Here is an 18,216-nt window from a genome sequence, read left to right as displayed (position 1 = left end):
CTGAACGCTTCTCAGTGCAGGACTGAGGGTGGTTTTTCTCTGCACGTTACTGCTCAACTCATTCTTTGCCCGACACCGTGCTGGCTCACGGGGTACAGGGATGAATAAGGTTGACGCTATGCGCCCTTTAAGTAATCACCTGTGTACCAATGTTCATCATTTCTCGTGAGTCTAGAGAAGACAGCTAACCTTGCTGAGCTTGCGCCCTTGCTTTCAAAACAAAGGACTGGGATAGCTTATAACTAAGATCCCATTTTATCTTCAAAAATCTGTGATCCTAATTAGTTCCTAGAGTTTGTTGGTGAACCACTGTCCATCACTCTAGGAAAAAGTAAAGGATGTGGGCTTTTGTTACAGTAAGAGAGACTTGAGGTAGACCTACAGCAGGACTTGTTGATAGCAAGAGAGCGTTGGGACAGATTTGATTAGGTCTTATTGTCTCCCCAGTTGGGGATATTTTATTTCTCAAATAGTGAGTACTGATTTTCATCAGGCCCTGTTTTAGCAGTGAAAGTCCCTTCTTTCATGGAGCTAACATTTCAAAGGGCAGAGAGATAATAAAAAGTGATAAAAAATGAATACATAGTAAAATTATAGATAATGAGTGCAAAGAAGAAAAGCAAAGAAAAAGGAGAGACGAGTACAGCATTGGTGACTGGAGAGCTGTTTTAAAAGAGTGGTCAGGGAAGACTTCCTGGAGGAAGTGATACCAGAGCAGAGAGTAGGAGAGAGTTGGGTGGGGATGACTAGGAAAAGAATCCAGGTGCTGGTGGGAGAGTGGGAGCAACAGGAAGGTGAGAAAACTGGCCAGTTGAAGGAACAGCCAGGAGGCTGGTAGTGTGGCCAGAGTGAGGGAATGAGTTGGAGAATGAAAGTAGAAAGGGAACCACAGACTCCGTGGGCAGGATCCCGGAAAGAGATTTGGGGAGGACTTTGGATTTTATTCAAGTGTGAGGAGAAGTCATCGGGGAGTTCTGAGAAGGGAAGTGGTAGGATTTGATTTCAAAAGAAAGGCTACTCTCATAGAATGTAAATTCAGCCGCCAGTTTTCTGGAGTGTGTCTAACCCTAGTGTAAACTGAGTGCAGTCTTGTATTACTGGATCTGATTGAGATGAATTTTTAACATCTCAGCAATTGAAAATGCAACTTCTATTTCCATTCTTTGTCTTATCTTTTCTTCATATATATATTTTTTCATATATATATATTTTAAAAGGTCTTGTGAAGATATACTACTTTCTAAGGTAAGATGTTGCCATTTTTGTTAAATTTGTGCCATTTTGTTAAATTTTTGCCATTTTTTCATCTCCTTTTATAGTGCAACTTTTGGATAGATATGTGATCGATCTACCCTTTCTTCTTTTTTGTCTACTTCCTTCTTGCCTCACTCCCTTCCTTCCTTTTTTTAAACAAAATTAATGTCTCATGAGACACCTAGATTTCCTGTGTGCCAAAGCTAATACAAGCTGATATTTGGGTAGTATTTGCTTGCTGTTGTTGTTTTCTTTCTTTGTAAAAAGATTATCTTTGGAATAGTGAATAATATTCACAGATGGTGGAATACAGAAACTTTCAATTCTGTTTTCTTTGCACTTACCTTGTTTGAGACAAATGCTTCTGATTTACGGATTCCATGTTGTGAAAGTGAAAGTGTCTGCGAGTGTGCATTGAAATTAAGCAACGATTTAAATTGAGATAAAAATGTCCTTTGAATCTGTCACCCTGCAGACCATATGTATTTTGTGGCTACCCTGTTTTCTCAGTTACTTCAAGGTGGGCCAAGACCCAAGCCCACAATGACCTGTGGCCGCTCGTATAGGAGTAGCCAGTGTACCCACTCAGTTACCTCGAGCATTATTTGTGGGCAGCCTGGGATTCCTGCCCCAACAGTTTAATGACGCTCACATTTGTGCTCGGGAAATATATATCAAAGCCACAAGAGGGCAGCTTGTCCAGGGGGCCTCAAGGTAAAAAGTGCTGTTCTTTACACATAGGATAATGAGGGCCAAGAATAAATTTTTCAAAATGTTTCTTGCATAAAGAAGCTTTTTTACATTCCTAGCTAAATGTGATTTTCCCTTCTAAGAGATAATGGTTTTGGATGTTAAGTTTTAAGGCAAGTTCTTTCTCAAGTCTATTTTTCCTTTCTCCTTGGAATGTAAATATCCATTTCCCTTTGAATTTCCCTTTGTCCTGTCTTCCAGCATTTCTAGCTTTATTCAGTCTTTATTGAAGCATAATTTACATAACAAAATTCATACTTTTTTTAACGTCATTACCAAATCTAACAAAAATTTACACTTTTTTTTAATGTTATATGGAACACATATAACCATGGAACCAACTGCATCCACCTCTTTAGAACTTCTCTTGTCCCCCTTGGCAGTCAATCTCATTTTATAGGTTCCGCATCCACTTTTCATTCTTTGAAGAATTTTTACTGCAGGCAAAGCATTTTATAAATTTAAAGTAATGGTCATGCACAAAAATAAAGACCCTTTCTAAGAGGCTATGAGAGCTCCGGAGAGATCAGAGGGAGTCCTTTCCAAGACAATTATATACATTTTTTACTCTTTGTGGTTCTGGTTGTTATTTTAATTTGCTCATATTCACTGAGAGGGAGAACTGTTGTTAATTATACATTCATTAACCCATTTGTTCTTCAACGTTGATTTCTGCTTTAGTAATAGCTAACATTTATTGAGCTCGAGTACTTGCATTAATGAACTTAAGGAATTCTCCCAGTGAGGGAAACGCCATTGTTAACTATATTTACAGATGAGGAAACTGAGGTAGAGCAACATGTGGCTTTGACTGATAAAAGAGTAAGTAGCTGGTTTCCTCATATGAACTGTAAGATATGTGAGATGGACGGGTTCTTAAGAAATGCCTGGTCTCACTGATCAAAGTAGCAACTGGCTTAAAAAACCAGTGCTTCTCTTGGGCAGTGTCACCTGTGACTTTGGCAGAGCATTACAAGTCCAATTCTGCATCCCTGACCTTGGCCATCAAGCACTCCTAACTGTGTTTCCCTGGTTCTGCCTTCATCTTCTCCTGATGGGTCACCCTGACTTTAGCCCTTTCTGTGTTGAGCTCAGAGTGATCTTTCTAACATGAAGTTCTGATAATGTCATTTGTTGGTTAAAATTCTCCAGTGAGTCCCTGTGTGATAAAAATGTGAGCTCCCACTCGGTCCCTTGCCTGTCAGCTGCACACCTGTTGCTCTGCACAGCCCACCCTCAGTCCAACTAGTTGTCATTCTCCAAAGATGGGTGCTCTCCCACATCCCTGCACCCAGGGACTGGCTGTTCTTTCTTTCTAGAATATGCCTACTCATTCGTCATCCCTGTCTGCCGGGCGAAGTGTAACTCATCCTTTAGGACTTGACTCACATCTTCCTTGATGAACTTGACAGACTTGGAATCATCACTCTTTCTACTCATTGCCCTTTGTGTACTATTGCCAGTGTCACATTGTTTTATAATGGTCTCATTTCACCTCAGTGCCCCATTAATCTGTACCCTCCTGGAGGCAACAACTTTGTCTTTTCAACTTGGATTTGTAGCCTAGCTAAGTATCTGGGTGTACTGCCAGACTTTTGCACACCATCAAGAGGTGAACTTACCTGTTTTATTCACTACTGCCATCACTAGTGTCTGGTATAGGATTTGGCTTGACTAAAGTGTTCAATTTATACTTGTTGAAAGCAGGAATAGTGGGTATTTTTAAATGTCAAATTGCAGTGTTTAACCAAAGGATTTCAAACTGAAGGGTTATTGGCATAGCCAATCTATGAACATATTTTGTATGGCCTCATAGTGTTTCAAAGTTTGTGAATATGGTACCTAGCTACAACACACCTTCTCTTGTTTGCCATTGTCTGCATCACTCCTACTACCTTGAAGTTGGTTTATTTCACTCACTTGTTATTTGCTTCCTCTTAACACTTAAGTTCAGAGAGTGCCAGGAGTCAGGCAGTGTATTAGTTTGCTAGAGCTGCTATAACAAAATATCACAGATTGTGTGGTTTAAACACACAGCAATTTTTTTCTTATACTTTTGGAGGCTAGAAGTCCAAGTTCAAGGTGTCAGCAGATTTGGTTCCTTCTGAAGCTCCTATCTTTGGCTTACAAACCACCTTCTCATGGTGTCCTCACATAATTGTCTTTGAGTCTGTGCATGTCCATATGTCTGTGTATGTCCTAGTCTCCTTTTATAAAGACACCAATCCATTTGACCTCATTTAACTTAATTACCTTCATAAAGGACCTATTTCCAAGTATAGTCAATTCTGATAGACTAGGGGTCTGGATTTCAAAATATAAATTTGGGTGGGGGATATCATTCATTCCATAACAGGCAGGGACACAAACTCTTAAATACTATGGTCACTGCCTTGTGTCTGATGCAGATTTCATAACATGCTAAGGAAGGAGAATCTAGGAACTGTCACAGAGAACAGTTTACTCACCAAAGCAGAATCTGGAAGGACATCACATGCACCTGCTCAAATACCTCATCTCTGATCACTTTTATGTTGGGACCACATTCATTGCAGTTAGTTAAAACACCAGTTAGAAGTTAGGTGGTTTTCAATATGGAAATATATACTCTTTAAGCCTTCTCACTCTCCAAATTGACAAGCAGGCTGCAAACTTTTCTTGCCAAGGGATTGGAGGACAGTGGAGGTAAAAGCCGTGTAACGACATGGCACCACCTCCGTTTGCTGTAAGCAAACAGCTAGGTCCTTTATTACCCTTGAAACTGGCACTCGTGACACAGGTTGGAGTCAGGGAAGCAAGTCAAATGCCAAGTTTCTGTGGGTCAAAGTTCCTTTAAGCACCGTATGTTAATCAAAAGCTCAAGCTTAGTTAATTAGGCCATTGGGTTGAGGGAACTTTGGAACAAACAATCACTGAGTTGGACTGCAGGAGTTAGCAAAAATTAGTATTTTCTTTCCTGAAGGTAGGCTGTGGACTCATGGTGTTTCTTGGGGCGGGGGGGGGGGGGAGCCAGCTTCTTGTCATGGTTATATTCATTCTGGGCGGAATAGGCGTACAATAAAATTAGGCATATAGAACCTACCTGATCAAATGTTTTCACTTTAAGATGAAGCCAAGTAGTTGTGGAATATTAATTACATATGGGCAGAAAAATCAGCTGGAAAGGGCTTCCTTTAAAGGTAAAGGAGTATTTAAAACACTGACAGCTTGCAATGCTTTAAATAATCTTGAGTGTTAGGCAGTTTACCCTAAAAGACCACAGGTAATGTGCCCCTGCAGAAAGAAATTTATGAATGTAAAAATCATAGCTACCCTTCATTGAGTGTTTTCTCTCCCTGGGCTTCATAGCTTATTTATTGTCCCGATGGCCTTCACAGGTGGGTAATGTCCAGCCCATATTAGATGAGACAAAGAGTAGACTCAGAGAAGTTGAGTAAAATGCTCAAGATCAGTCAGCTCGCAACACAAATGTACATGCCCCCCCTTCCCTGATACCCCACCTCTTTACTCATTTCCCCTTATCTCCTTGTCGGAGTAGGATTTTCTTCCTTGAATGTCCTTCGGCTGACATGAACCTGCATAACCTTGTGGAACTGGCAAAAAGATGTGTCCTATTTTCCCCATGTATGTGTGCCAGTGGAAATTTCCTATACCGTCCGGTTCTGTAGCTTTACTTGTCAGGCACGCACACATAGGGGTGTGTGATAATAAAGCCCCGTGTTTCTTCTCCCCTCCTCCCCCTTCTGTTTAGTGGTCGCTAACTGCAAACTCCCTATTCGCTGTCTCTTGATCAATAGTGTTATCTTTTTCATTTCAGAGTTCAGGTAACCAGAAGCATTGGAAGGACACCTTGCATCAGTCACCCCACAGAGATCAGCCATTCCTGGGCTCCCTGAGGAGGTTTGGTAAGTCAAACTGGCTTTGTCTTCACTATGGCTCAAACTGACGTTAATCCAGGGTGGAGAAAAGTAGGCGAGCATTACTACATAGTGACATCCAAATGCTTTATTATTATTTTTTTTAAACCAAGTGGTTAAACCACTGGTTTGACTTCTAGGTGTCTGCATAATTGAGTCAGTCAGAGTGCCCTGGATGTTTGCAGGCATGAATGGCCCCAGAGGACTCCCTCAATCCAAGGCTGGGCACCTTAAATTATGCATTGTATGTCAATTATATCTCTGCAAACTGGGCGGAAAAAAGGAATGACAAAAGCTATATTTGGATGACTTTGCTTAAGCTCCTTAAGTACTGAGTTTTTCCTGTAGTGCTGGTATCCAGAACAGTCCATGTGAGATCACAGAGTTGCCTCCTAGGCAGAGTTAGACACTCTTACCCAAAGCCAACAGTCAGCATTGTACGCATTTACAACTAAAATTCTCCATACTATGCTCCCAGAATTATTTGCTAGCATCCCTTTATCTGTGAATGAGTCCAAATCCACATTCATGTCAAATGTGTGGGAAAATACATCTTTACTGAGTTAATGCTACAGATGGGCCTGATTCCCCAAGTCCCATGATTCTGGTTTATATTGTCCTTAAGATTTTTTGGATGAGAGTACATTAATCCTGAACCTGTTGGGATACAGGTAAATCAATTAACAAATATTTTCTGAGCACTGTCTGGGTGTTAGGCTCTGTGTTAGGGACTGGGCAATTAAGGGATTAAGACAGAAGGGATTAAATTTCTGCCCCCCAGGAAGCTGATCTAATATTCAAGGCAGACATTACAAAATAAGAACAATGAGTGGACTGAAGGGGGTTAGCATATAGTTTAATTTGATTCAAATTAATAAACCTACAAAGGGACCCCTATGTGAAAGACTGGGCCAGGAACATGAGGGATACAAAGATGATGTAGACATGATCCTTGCCCCAGAAGAATGGAAGTTTAAGTACTTAATTAAGAAGAAATAGTAACAATAAAACAAATGTAAATTAGAATAAGCAGCATCACAACCCAAATATTTAACAGCACTTTTGAAAATGCAGTAGAATTCAATGGATCTTTTATCTATAATCCAGATTTACCTAGGAGTAAATTTATCACTCTCAACCCTGGACGTCTAGCTCTTCTTTTCTTTTGTCTGATCTCTGATCCAGCCCAACATCAGTGCTAATTCAGATATAGAACTTGCTGGTTTTGAGAATTTAGGCAAAAGTAACCCTGAAATCCTTTGTAGTTTTAATGCTCAATGTGTAATTACCGCAATGACGTAAAGCTGAAGAAGTTTCCAAGACTTGGTATCAGAGAAACTGGGCTCACCTCTCATTTAGCCTGTGTGGATAGTCACCTAATGACTTCATAACAAGGCAATCCTGTAACTGAGATGATGCTGTGGTATGTTTTGGGGTCCAGTTGAACCTATGTTTGAAAAAAAATGGTTTTCATAAGGAAAACTGGTCTTTGCAGGGAGTTTATAGCTAGTCCCAAACTGGATGATTTCCCCTTTCAGAAATATTTCATTCACATGAGCAAAAGTTTCATAGGACCAACAGTTTCTTTGGCAACAGCTCTCCAAGACTTGCTCTTTGACAAATAAAAAACACATTTTCAAGACTAAAAAGGAAGAGAGAGGGATTTGGGCCATGACTCAATAATAAGATGGGGGACAAGTGGATATGTGTCCACAAAAGGAGGACCATGTTCCCAAATGGAGGAGGTTTGTTCCCACCATAGACAAGGAAAAAGAAAGTTGTGGGCATCTACAAAACATGTATCTTTTGGCAGAATAACAGATCAACAGTGGCATTACACTTTGCAGCAGGGTATTTGTTGCTGTGGAAAGCAAGACTACTCCAAGTTTATAAGGCTGAAATCTGTGGCTAATGTCAGCACGAAACCTTTAGGCAAATTTCATGGGTGAGTGACACGCAAATGTCAACCCTGAAGTTTCCAAGAACAAGGTCTTTAGTCATTGGACATGCATCAAAATCAAGGCCTCATCCCAGGCTAGACATCAGTTCAAGCAGGTTGTCCCCAGGTGTTGCTGCAGCAAAGGCAGGTCGAAATAGAATATCTGACTTTCACTTAGGCCAGACTCATGGGCCTCTATGCAGCCAAGCAAGAGCAGAACAGAGCAGCCAGATGAAGAATGACAAAAATTCTGTGTCTGCAAACTAAGTGAGGACCTTTCAAAACTAAGACAATGTCAGCAAAATATAAGGGGCAGCTTTAGCAAAGAATGAAGTGGTTATTAAGTCAGGCTGGGATAAAAGGAGGTAGAATTCAAACCAGCGCTTTAAATCTAGGTACGTCAGAGCTTAGTGAATTTTGTTTATCTCCAAGGACTTCTCAGAATCGTAAAATAAGAAATTCTAGTTGTGATGATGACGATGATGATAATGATAATCAGCATTTCTTGAACTCTTTCATCTGCCAAGCACAAAAGAAGTCTTTTACTCGCAATACTTGTATGGCCTCATTTAATTTCTAGAATAATTCCATAGGAAGATGTTAAGATTCCCTGTTTGGTAAATAAAGAGACTGAGATTTTAGAAGAGAATATATAACTTGCACAAAGTCACACAGTTATTGCCTGGCAAAGTTGACACACTCAGCTAGTTAAGTCTGAGGCTAGAGTTTGCACTTTGTAACTAGTAGCCCCAGGGGACCAACGACACCTCAGAAAAAGGCATGTTTATTGGCCAGGGTTCTCTGACTGCCCATAGTCCTAGAATGTTCTAAGGTATGTTTAGCAAAAATGACAAAAGGGTATATTGAAAATGACAGATCCTGCATTCTAATGTAGAAGCAATTGGCCCCTCGGTAACACAGGTTTGAAGTGTGCAGGTCTACCTACTTGCAGATTTTTTCCAATAAACAAGTAAATGTATTTTCTCTTCCTTCTAATTTTTGTAAATAACATTTTCTTTTCTCTCACTTTTTTTTATAAAACAGTATGTAATACACATATGTGATCTATAACATAGAAATTATGTGTTAATCCACTTTGTTATCTGTAAGGCTTCCTGTCCAATTAGGTTGTTAGCACTTGAGTCTTTTGGCAAATCAAAAGTTAGTGGTATTCCTGGGAGGTCACTGCCCCAAACCCCCAAGTTCTTCAGGGGTCAACTGCAGCGTAGTATGCAGATTCTTTTTCTTTTTTTTCCTTTTTTTAAAAGATTTATTTATTTATTTACACAAGAACCAGGGTACAGGCCAGATGCACGGGAGGATAAGAGGATTCACCAGAGACAGAGTGGGGAACAGAACAGGCAGACTGATGAAATACACTGCTGAGGGGAGCAGCGGGCGTGACAGGAGAGGTCTGCCACGCCATGTGGGACCCTCGCTGGCCAGCTGGGATTGAACTGGCACTGCAGAGGCTGCGGACAGCTTCCCAGCACTGAGCTCAACCACCTGCGCCCCCAGGGGAGGCCCTTCTTTCTTTCTTTTTTAAAATAATATGCAAACTGTGTCCTGATGGGTTCCTTGTTGCCCTTCTGTCCCCCATACTAAAGAACTGGCCTCAACCCTTAACCAAGGTGACAGACGAGCATAGTTGGTCATGTCTGGACCCATCCTGTTCCAGTGTGCCTTGAACTGTTGTTTCTCTTGGGTATATGCTTTTGCTTTAGCTTTCAGTCATTTGGCGAACTTTAAAAAAAAAAATGAGTGCACACGCCTCACTCATTGAGTGGACAAATTGCTGGTTTAGACTTTTGCTTATTAACCTGGTAAATAACTATATTTCTCATTCCTTTCAAACAGCACAACTTGTGCTCTCTAGCATCAGTTTCCATTTTTGTGATGGATTGGTACTTAAACACCTTTGGCTCACAGGCAGATGCTGTCACTACTTGGTCCAATTCTATCTAAGAATGGATCTCCTGTTTACATTGCTACAGTGTGTATCCCAGGAGCCACAGCTAACACATCCTGCCTACAACAGCACTCATAACATACAGCCTAGTCACTTAAGGCTGAGAATCTCATCGATTACAGTGAACTGTATAATCTTGGTATGGTTTACAGATGAGGAACACTTTTGTGTCATGAAAACCCCTGCTATTACTATGTGATATTCATTTAAAATATGCCACAGATAATCATATGCATACATTTCAGTTCCGTTTTAAGTCATGGTCTCAAAGTCTCACCTGGGTAGTGTCTAGACAGGATGCGATGTGACGGATGAATTGTTTAATAAAACCAATTTGATCTCTTAAAAAACTACAGCAAAAATCAAAATGTACCTGATTCTCAAACACCAATAAGAAGAGGTTATTGTCTGAAGGGCTGAGAGAGAGGAGGCCCATAGAGATGGCCAGGCCTGGAGCTCAGATTCCATGATGTTCGTGGTCATTCTGTTTCATCCCGCTACCTCACTGAAAAATTTCTTTTGAAGCTTTTCCTCTTCACTTACACTGGCACCTTCCCAGTCCTAGTCATGACATTATCCCTGAATTATTACAGTCATCATGGAAAGGAAAGCAAACCAACGTGGATGAAACTACATCAAATGACCAACAGTAGTTGAAATTGACTGGTAGAGGTCTGATCTGTAATTGTATACCTACTTTTCTGGGCTTTATATATTTTCTTTTATAAACAAGTATTACTTTCCAAAATGAAAACCAGAAGCCATTGTTGGACTAGCCCTTGGTCTTACTGTTTGTATATGTTTTGCCACCCATTCTGTGCCGCCCATTCAGATTTGCCTTCCTAAAACTAAAAAACTTCCTAAAAGGTGTTCTGTCATTATCCTTAAACATTCAGGAGCTCCAATTGCTGTTGAGAAAAGTTCAAACTCTTGAAATCCAAAGGTCTCCTTAATCCACCCCACCCTTCCTCCTGTGCTCTTATCTCCTGCCATACCCAGCACAAAGGCCCCCCAACCCCAGAACCAGAGCTCTCTCCAGTTCTTTTGCTCCTGCTTTCTCTCCATGAGACCATGCTCTTTGTCTTTGCAGATCTACAGCTAATTTCTTTGAAGAAGGTCATAGCAAAGGTGAGATGATTTGCAAGTAGAGAATGTGAGATTTGGGCAGGCCTGATGGAGAATTAGGTATTAGATGCCTTCGCCATCAAGAAGGCGCTGTAACTAACATGCACCTGACACTTGACACTTCATTCAACCAGTCAGTGCTGCCCACACCTCCGTGCTAAGTGGAGATCAGCAAACTCCAGCCCTTTCCACAGTTTTTATATGTCTTGTATGCAGCTAAGGATTTTTATTTTTTACATCTTTAAGGGTCTCAAAAGAGAAAATTTGAAAATATATAACAGAAATTGTATGCCCTGCAATGTCTAAAGTATTTGTTCTCTACACTAGTTAGTGAACTTTTAAGTACAGACCCAATCAATTTTCAAAACAAATTGCTTTCTGAACTGTCATCAGAGCCTGTGGTTTAAGCATAGTGGGATGAAGCCTCTGTGTTCTCGTAAGCATAGTGGGATGAAGCCTCTGTGTTCTCGTAAGCATAGTGGGATGAAGCCTCTGTGTTCTCACTTTGACGAGCCCCACAGACCAGGATAGGCAGCCCGGTTGGTGTCACCTTTGTATCTGAAGGAGGCGGGGCCCTTGGTTAGTGCTCTGAAGGTGGAGAGTCCTTGGATCCAGAATCTGTGCCTCTGGTCTTGACTTAGGAAATGTGATGAGTCACAGTTCCTGGCTGTATCCTCCTTGACATTCAGCTTTCACAAAATACACTTTGAAGGCCTCAGAAAGGGGGTTAGCTGCAAGAATCCTTGCCTTGCTAAGCTTATCTGAGAAGGGATCCCAAACATGTCTCTGAGCTTGATCTACTTCTTTTCCCTCCTACAGATACTCCTTTCAGCACTTGTGACTGGATCTAGACTGAGTGGGCAATGGAGGGGTTGCACTGGGGGGCGGGCAGGGCTGAGCTAGTGCCTGAACTCAAGACAGCACTGCCAGGTGGGCTCGAGCGAACGACAAAGTTGATAGTTTTAAAAGTACAGTATGACAGGTGTCTCCCTGCCCTTGAGTTTCCCCAGACCTTTCTACCCTGGTCTGTCCTTCAGTTTTTCACCAAGTCTTAGAGCTTTTTAAAATGCATTTCTCTCAATTACCTAACACTCCTATTTGGGCATATTTTCTGATCAATCCTTTTTCTTCCTCCCCTCCCTTGACCCATCTTCTCCTTGGTTAACTAATTTTCCAAGTTCTATTACCCTTGGCTTCTGTATACACAACTGCCCTTAGTGTAATCCCGTGTGCCTCACACCTACTAAAAACCCTAATTTACAAAACAAAAAAGATTTCAAGGTAAATCTTCCCTTTGTTAAAAAAATCTTTCCCAGTTGATAAACTAGATTAGTGTCTCTCTTGAGATCTTTCCCCCCACCCCACCCTGCAAGTTGATCACTTTCTATATTAAATGATAGGCACTGGTAATTGGGTATGGGTCCCTAGTTCACTGCAAGCAAATTTATCTTTGTATTGGCAGATCATGGGGGCAGTGGAGTTCACACCGTTCCCTCATGCTGGATCATAAGAAAGTTTATTTTCTCTAGCTTATTTGCTGTCAAGTTTGAGCTCAACAGTATGTGGTGGCCTGGGTCATGATCATATGTGCTTCCTTACAATGGTGGCTACAATAGTAGAGATTCATTTGGAGAAACTCCCAATTTTATTTTCCAGGGTGATTCTAACTTAGTACCAAGATCCCATTGGCATCCAACTAGTAATGAGCAGTGTCTGTGCACCCTTGCTCCATTCTAGAATTCCCAGCTCTGGACAATGCCCCAGCTGTTGTCATGCCCAGGAGGATGCCCAGCACCGATTCTAGATGCTGGTGGCCAATTCTTGAATTTCCTGATACAGTGTTTTTATAGCCTGGATTTCACCAATGTTCTAATAGCAGAAAAGCTATGAGACTGAGAGAGGATAAAAGCAACAGAAATTGATTGACTAAAATTTGATATGCAAATATTCAAAAAGAGCCCATCACCTGTGGGACTCTCCAGTATGTGTAAGCATAATAGTTACAAGCTGAGATTTTGGTATCTGAGCAGATAGGTTCCAGTCTTACCTTCTACCAATAATTAGCTTGACTTGACTGCTTTGGGGTTCTAGTTCCTCTTTTGTAAAAGTAAGGATTATAACTGTACTTGCCATAGAGATTTTGGGAAATGATTGAAGAGGTAAGAATTAGCAGTTCATCTGATACACAGTGAGTGCTTAATAAATGTTGGTATTAGGGTTTCAGTGTATACATGGGTGGGAATAGTCTAGTGAGGTGTTTCTCAAGCTTTTGGGGTTTACCATTTCTAAATAGGCAAATAAAATAAAGGATGCTCAACTAGACACAAACTTCAGATATGCAATAAGTAATTTTTTTTAGTATAACTATGTCCAAATATGACATGGATACTTATTCTAAAATATTGTTGTTTATTTTGAAATTCAAATTTAAATAAGCAGCCTTCCATTTTTATTTGCTAAATCTGACAGCACATTCTCAAAAATTATTGAGGAACACAAAGTGTTTTTATGTTATTTATGTGGATTGTATCTGTTGCTATTTACCATATTAGAAATCCGGACTAAGAAATTAAAAATATTTAATTCCTTAGACAACTAGAGTAGTAAACTCTTATGTTTGCATGAATAACATTTATAGGAAAAAAGTTATATTTTCCAAAAAAGTGACAAGGTGCACTGTTTATATTTTCGCAAATCTTTTTTTTAAGCCTCTTTAATGATGGACTTTGGTAGAATTCAGTTGTATTCTTATTCTTATCTCTCCCTTCAATCTCTTGATATATATTATTTTCATCAAAGTGCATAAAGAACACACAGCCTCACAAAAATATGTATCTGGGATGGGAAGGAATATTTTAGTAACCTTTTCAGATATTCATAAACATTCTCTTTTGATATGAAACCCCACTCTACAAGAGATAGTATCTTAAGAATTGCGATATGGTACCTGAAGCCTTATCAATGAGCTTTTTATGCTCTGTTACATTAAAAACCCACTGGTTTATCTTGTACTTTATATGGATCTTTTACCCAAGCATGATTCTATAACATCATGAATTGGTCATTTGGAAAATATGGTTTACTGAGTTGTGAAGATCTTCCAAATATTGGCACATTTCATTATACAATATTTAAAAATCACACTTATTAATATTACAACTTATCTCATCAAGAAAGCTTTCAATTATTGGCAAGCTGTCAAGCTCATAATGGCTGGTACAAGTTCATCAACATAGCAAACTTTGAGGGGGGAACTGGTTGCCAGGGGCAGCAAACATAAATAGAGTTGGAACTTTCAATCCCATTGTCTAATTTCTAGGGAGGAGATAGGAACTGAAGGGTGAGTCAGTAGCCAATGGGAATGACTTAGTTATTCCTTCCTATGTAATTAAACCTCCATAGTAACCCAAAAGGAAGGTTCTGAGAGCTTCCGGGTTGGTAAACCAGAACTTTTTCATGTGTTGGACCCTGAACTCCATGAAGTCAGAAGTTCTTTGTTTAGGACCTCACCCTCAATATCTTTTCATCTAGCTATTTATTCATAGCCTTTCATATCTTTTGTAATAAACTGGTAATCAAATGGGTTTACAAAATTAACTTTCCTTGGAAGTTTGAATTTTATCATTGAAAACAAATATTATCAATTGTGTTTTTTGAAATGACAGCCACAACTCATTCATTTTCCAGAAAATGTCTGCCAGATATCCAATTGAGAATAACATTAGTTTGTATATCAGCCATTCATTGAAGTGAAATTGGTGTTCTATGACAAAGACAGTAGTAATTTACTCTGTCACACAATTACAGAAGCGGTTTTCCTTGAGTATATTGTCATAATTGGGTATGTGGCAACAGCGTGTTATGCATACTTCCCATTTCATCACACAGAATATTAAAAAAATATATACTCAAGAGTTGAGATATAAAATGAATATTTTCCTGCATCATCAAGTACATTTTTCAGGAAAACTGGCTTTTAAAAGAAAAAAAGATTGCCTGCTGGTGAAAAATGCTATGATTATTAGGACATTTGGTGCCACTAGCTTATTTTGTGCTCACGTACAGTAGTTTTCCCACCTTTTCATCATTTATGAAAATGTCAATGCAGTGAAACAGGCAAAAATATAGTTATTTTGAAAATAGCTATGGTCTTGTAGACCTCCAAAAGAGTCTCAGGTTCCCCATGGGGACTTCACTTTGAGAACTTCTAATCTAGCGAACAATGAATGTTCCAGTAGATGGACAGTGTTGGGCAGTAGATTGATTTACCGTGTGTGCCTCTTACTTGTTCTGGTCTCTCCTTCCTTGAGCAATCTGATAAAACACAAAGGACTGTTGAGACCTAGCTCAGGATCTGATTTAGGTTAAACTGGGTGACAAGCAGATGCTGAGGACAGAAGCCCACTCCAGATAATTAAGGGGGACTCCATGATTCAGGGGACTGCCAAGGCCTTAGGTGGGTTCTGGGAGACTCAGCAGCTCCAAATGAAATCTTCACTTCCTACTGCTTCCTCCTCTCCTATCGCCTACTGTCCATGGAAGTTCAAACGTTTCAGAGTCTAGAACCACCCTGCAGACCAAATATGTGCTAGATACAAAGGTATCTAAGCTAAAAGTGGGTCCCAAGCTGCTCTGGAATCAGCCCAGGGTGATAGAGGTGATGGGGCAGTATCTGCAAAGGGTTGATTATCTTCATTTTCAACTCTGCAGTTAAACATTGCAGAGGTATACTTGTATGCTGGCCTCCCAAGGACAATAGACTAAGAACTTGACTTAGGATTATGTCAGGAAATGAGCAAAAGCTATTAAAAAACATTGCATGGAATACACAGTACTTTCTTAGGGACACAGACTTTCATCTCTCAGCAGTATGAGATATAATGTTTGAATAAACACCAAGTGCTGTATATAACACAGGGAATTTATTTTTTTTCCATATTGATTAAAGTTTTTATTTTCTTTATATGGTTGTTTTTCTTTTTTCTTTTTTTTTAATAATAAATTTTATATTCCTCATACAATTGCAACCCCCCCATTCTGACCCCAATCCCTCCCCTCTCGCCCCCCACCCCCCAAAAAGTATCTCTGGTTCATAGTTTTTTGTTGATTTTGATTTTCACTTTCTTATAGTTATTCATTTTCCTGGTCCCTTATTTAAGTTTTCTAGATTCCTGCTATGAGTGAGACCATCCGGTATTTTTCTTTTTCTTTCTGGCTTATTTCCTGAGCATGATCCCTTCCAGCGCCAGCCATGTTGCTGCAAATTGCATGTGTTTATCTTTTTTGAATGCTGAGTAATAGTCCATGGTGTATATGTACCACATCTTCTTGATCCAGTCATCTATCTTTGGGCATTTGGGCTGTTTCCAAAGCTTAGCTATTGTAAACAGTGCTGCTATAAACATAGGGGTGCAGGTGTTCTTTGGAATTGATGTTTCTGTGTCCTTTGGGTAAATACCAAGGAGTGGAATTGCTGGATCATATGGAAGCTCTATGTTTAGTAGGTCCAGAAATCTCCACACAGCTCTCCATAGTGGTTGGACCAGTTTGCACTCCCACCAACAGTGCAGGAGAGTTCCTTTTTCTCCACACCCTCGCCAACATTTGTTGTTGCTAGTTTTTTTAATATGTGCCATTCTCACTGGTGTAAGGTGGTATCTCATGGTAGTTTTGATTTGCATTTCCCTGATTACAAGTGATGTTGAACATTTTTTCATATGCCAACACAGGGAATTTTAAAGCAATCTACAGTAGATCAAACTGTTGACACAGACCAAAAAAAAAAAAAAAAAAAGAACAGAAAGGTCCTCCATGAAGGTGGGGGAATCCATGCCATCCATTTGGTTATTTTTTTTGTGGTCCAATGAGTTCGTCAATAGATTTCAAAGTGCACAGGACAGATTGTCTTTGGGATAAGAAAAGGTGGCGGGAAGGGGTTATGGAAGGAGGGGAGGCCAAGGAAAAGGAGTGAAGTAGAACAGGGACAAACAGATTCTGAGCATGGAGCATCAAAGCACAGGTGGATGTCTCGGGACAGTGCGCCTGTGGCAGAGAGTGGCTCTAGCCGAAAGCAGGGACATGGCTACTTTGATTCCCTGACCTGTGTGCCCCTGCACAACTTCTCCAAACCTCTCTCCTCCTTTGATTAAATTAAATGAGATAAATCAAAACCCTGGCAATTGCAGACATTTAATAAATAAGACTTGTTTTATTTGCTGTTTGTCTTTGTAACCCACTTTTCTTATCTACATTTGAATTCAAAAAACAAGAAAGCAAGTGACTACTTCAAAACCCCAAATTTTGAGGCTTGTTCTTAGGCCTGGAATGCACTCTGTTGAGGCACTGCTTTGGATTCAGATACTGTGTCTTCACAGTTTTTTCATCAACATTTAAAATATGTTCCTTAACATTAAGCACTGGATTCTATGCTAAGCGATGATAGTCTGGGGCACACAAAGTATCCTGGTGCAGGAGGGCGTGGGTTATGTGACCCAGAGGAGGTACGATTGAGAAAAGACTCCTTGAAGTGACTAATTAGCCCCGTCATGCATGTTTGTCACTTTGGAGATTTGCTCCTATTAGGTTTGCCTGAAGAAGGGCACACAGGGAGAACACAGCAGGCAGTATATGGGTGACAAGGTCAAGTGAGACAGACCCTATAAAGAGATTAAAGGTTGGCCAGCACAGATGGAGGAAGGAAAGTAACGTAGAGAAAAGTGATTTAAGAGAAAAATGTGCCACAATTGGCAGGAAGAACTAATTGGACCAGGTGGAAATGAGGGCACTGAAAAGAGGTGCATTTAAGGCAGGAAACTGGTCACCACTTGAGTGACAGCAGGAAAATCCTGGTCTGTCAGGAAAGCAAAGCTTCAATCCTCATCCTATCAGCCACCAACCAGTAACCAGTTCTTAAATTTACCAGGATCTCTGTTCTCTTACCTGGATTTAGAATCAGAATAACAAAATAGTATTCTTGCTATGTCACATAAAATAACAGTGGAGTGCCTCCCCTGGTGCACAGGCAGTTGAGTGCAGCGCTGTGAAGCTATCTGCAGCCTCTGCAGTGCAGGTTGGATCCCAGCCGGCCCGCGAGACACCCACTTGGTGCGGCAGACCTCTCCTGTCTCACCCGCTGCTCCACTCAGCAGTGTATTTCAGTCAGTCTGCCTGTTCTGCTCTCCACTCTGTCTCTGGTGAATCCTCTCACCCTCCCGCGCATCTGGCCTATACCCCGGTTCTTGTATGCATGAATAAATAAACCT

General features: G+C 40.4%; 1 protein-coding gene across 7 annotated transcripts in view; it reads left to right on the top strand.

Moving 5' to 3' along the window:
• Positions 1 to 18,216, top strand: part of RBM47 (RNA binding motif protein 47) — a 148,073-nt gene that overhangs the window by 64,092 nt on the left and 65,765 nt on the right. For all 7 annotated transcript variants that reach the window (XM_037530603.2, XM_054688327.1, XM_054688326.1 and 4 more), the window contains one exon: positions 5,822 to 5,909. The gene's annotated coding sequence lies outside the window, so the exon portion shown is untranslated. The remainder of the gene's footprint in view (positions 1 to 5,821; positions 5,910 to 18,216) is intronic.

The sequence above is a fragment of the Talpa occidentalis genome, unplaced genomic scaffold (assembly GCF_014898055.3).
Source record: "Talpa occidentalis isolate TD23 unplaced genomic scaffold, MPIMG_talOcc4v2.1 talOcc4.6, whole genome shotgun sequence".
Classification (NCBI taxonomy): Eukaryota; Metazoa; Chordata; class Mammalia; order Eulipotyphla; family Talpidae; genus Talpa; species Talpa occidentalis.
The sequence above is the reverse complement of the archived record's forward strand: the minus strand, read 5'-3'. Positions and strand labels throughout refer to the sequence as shown.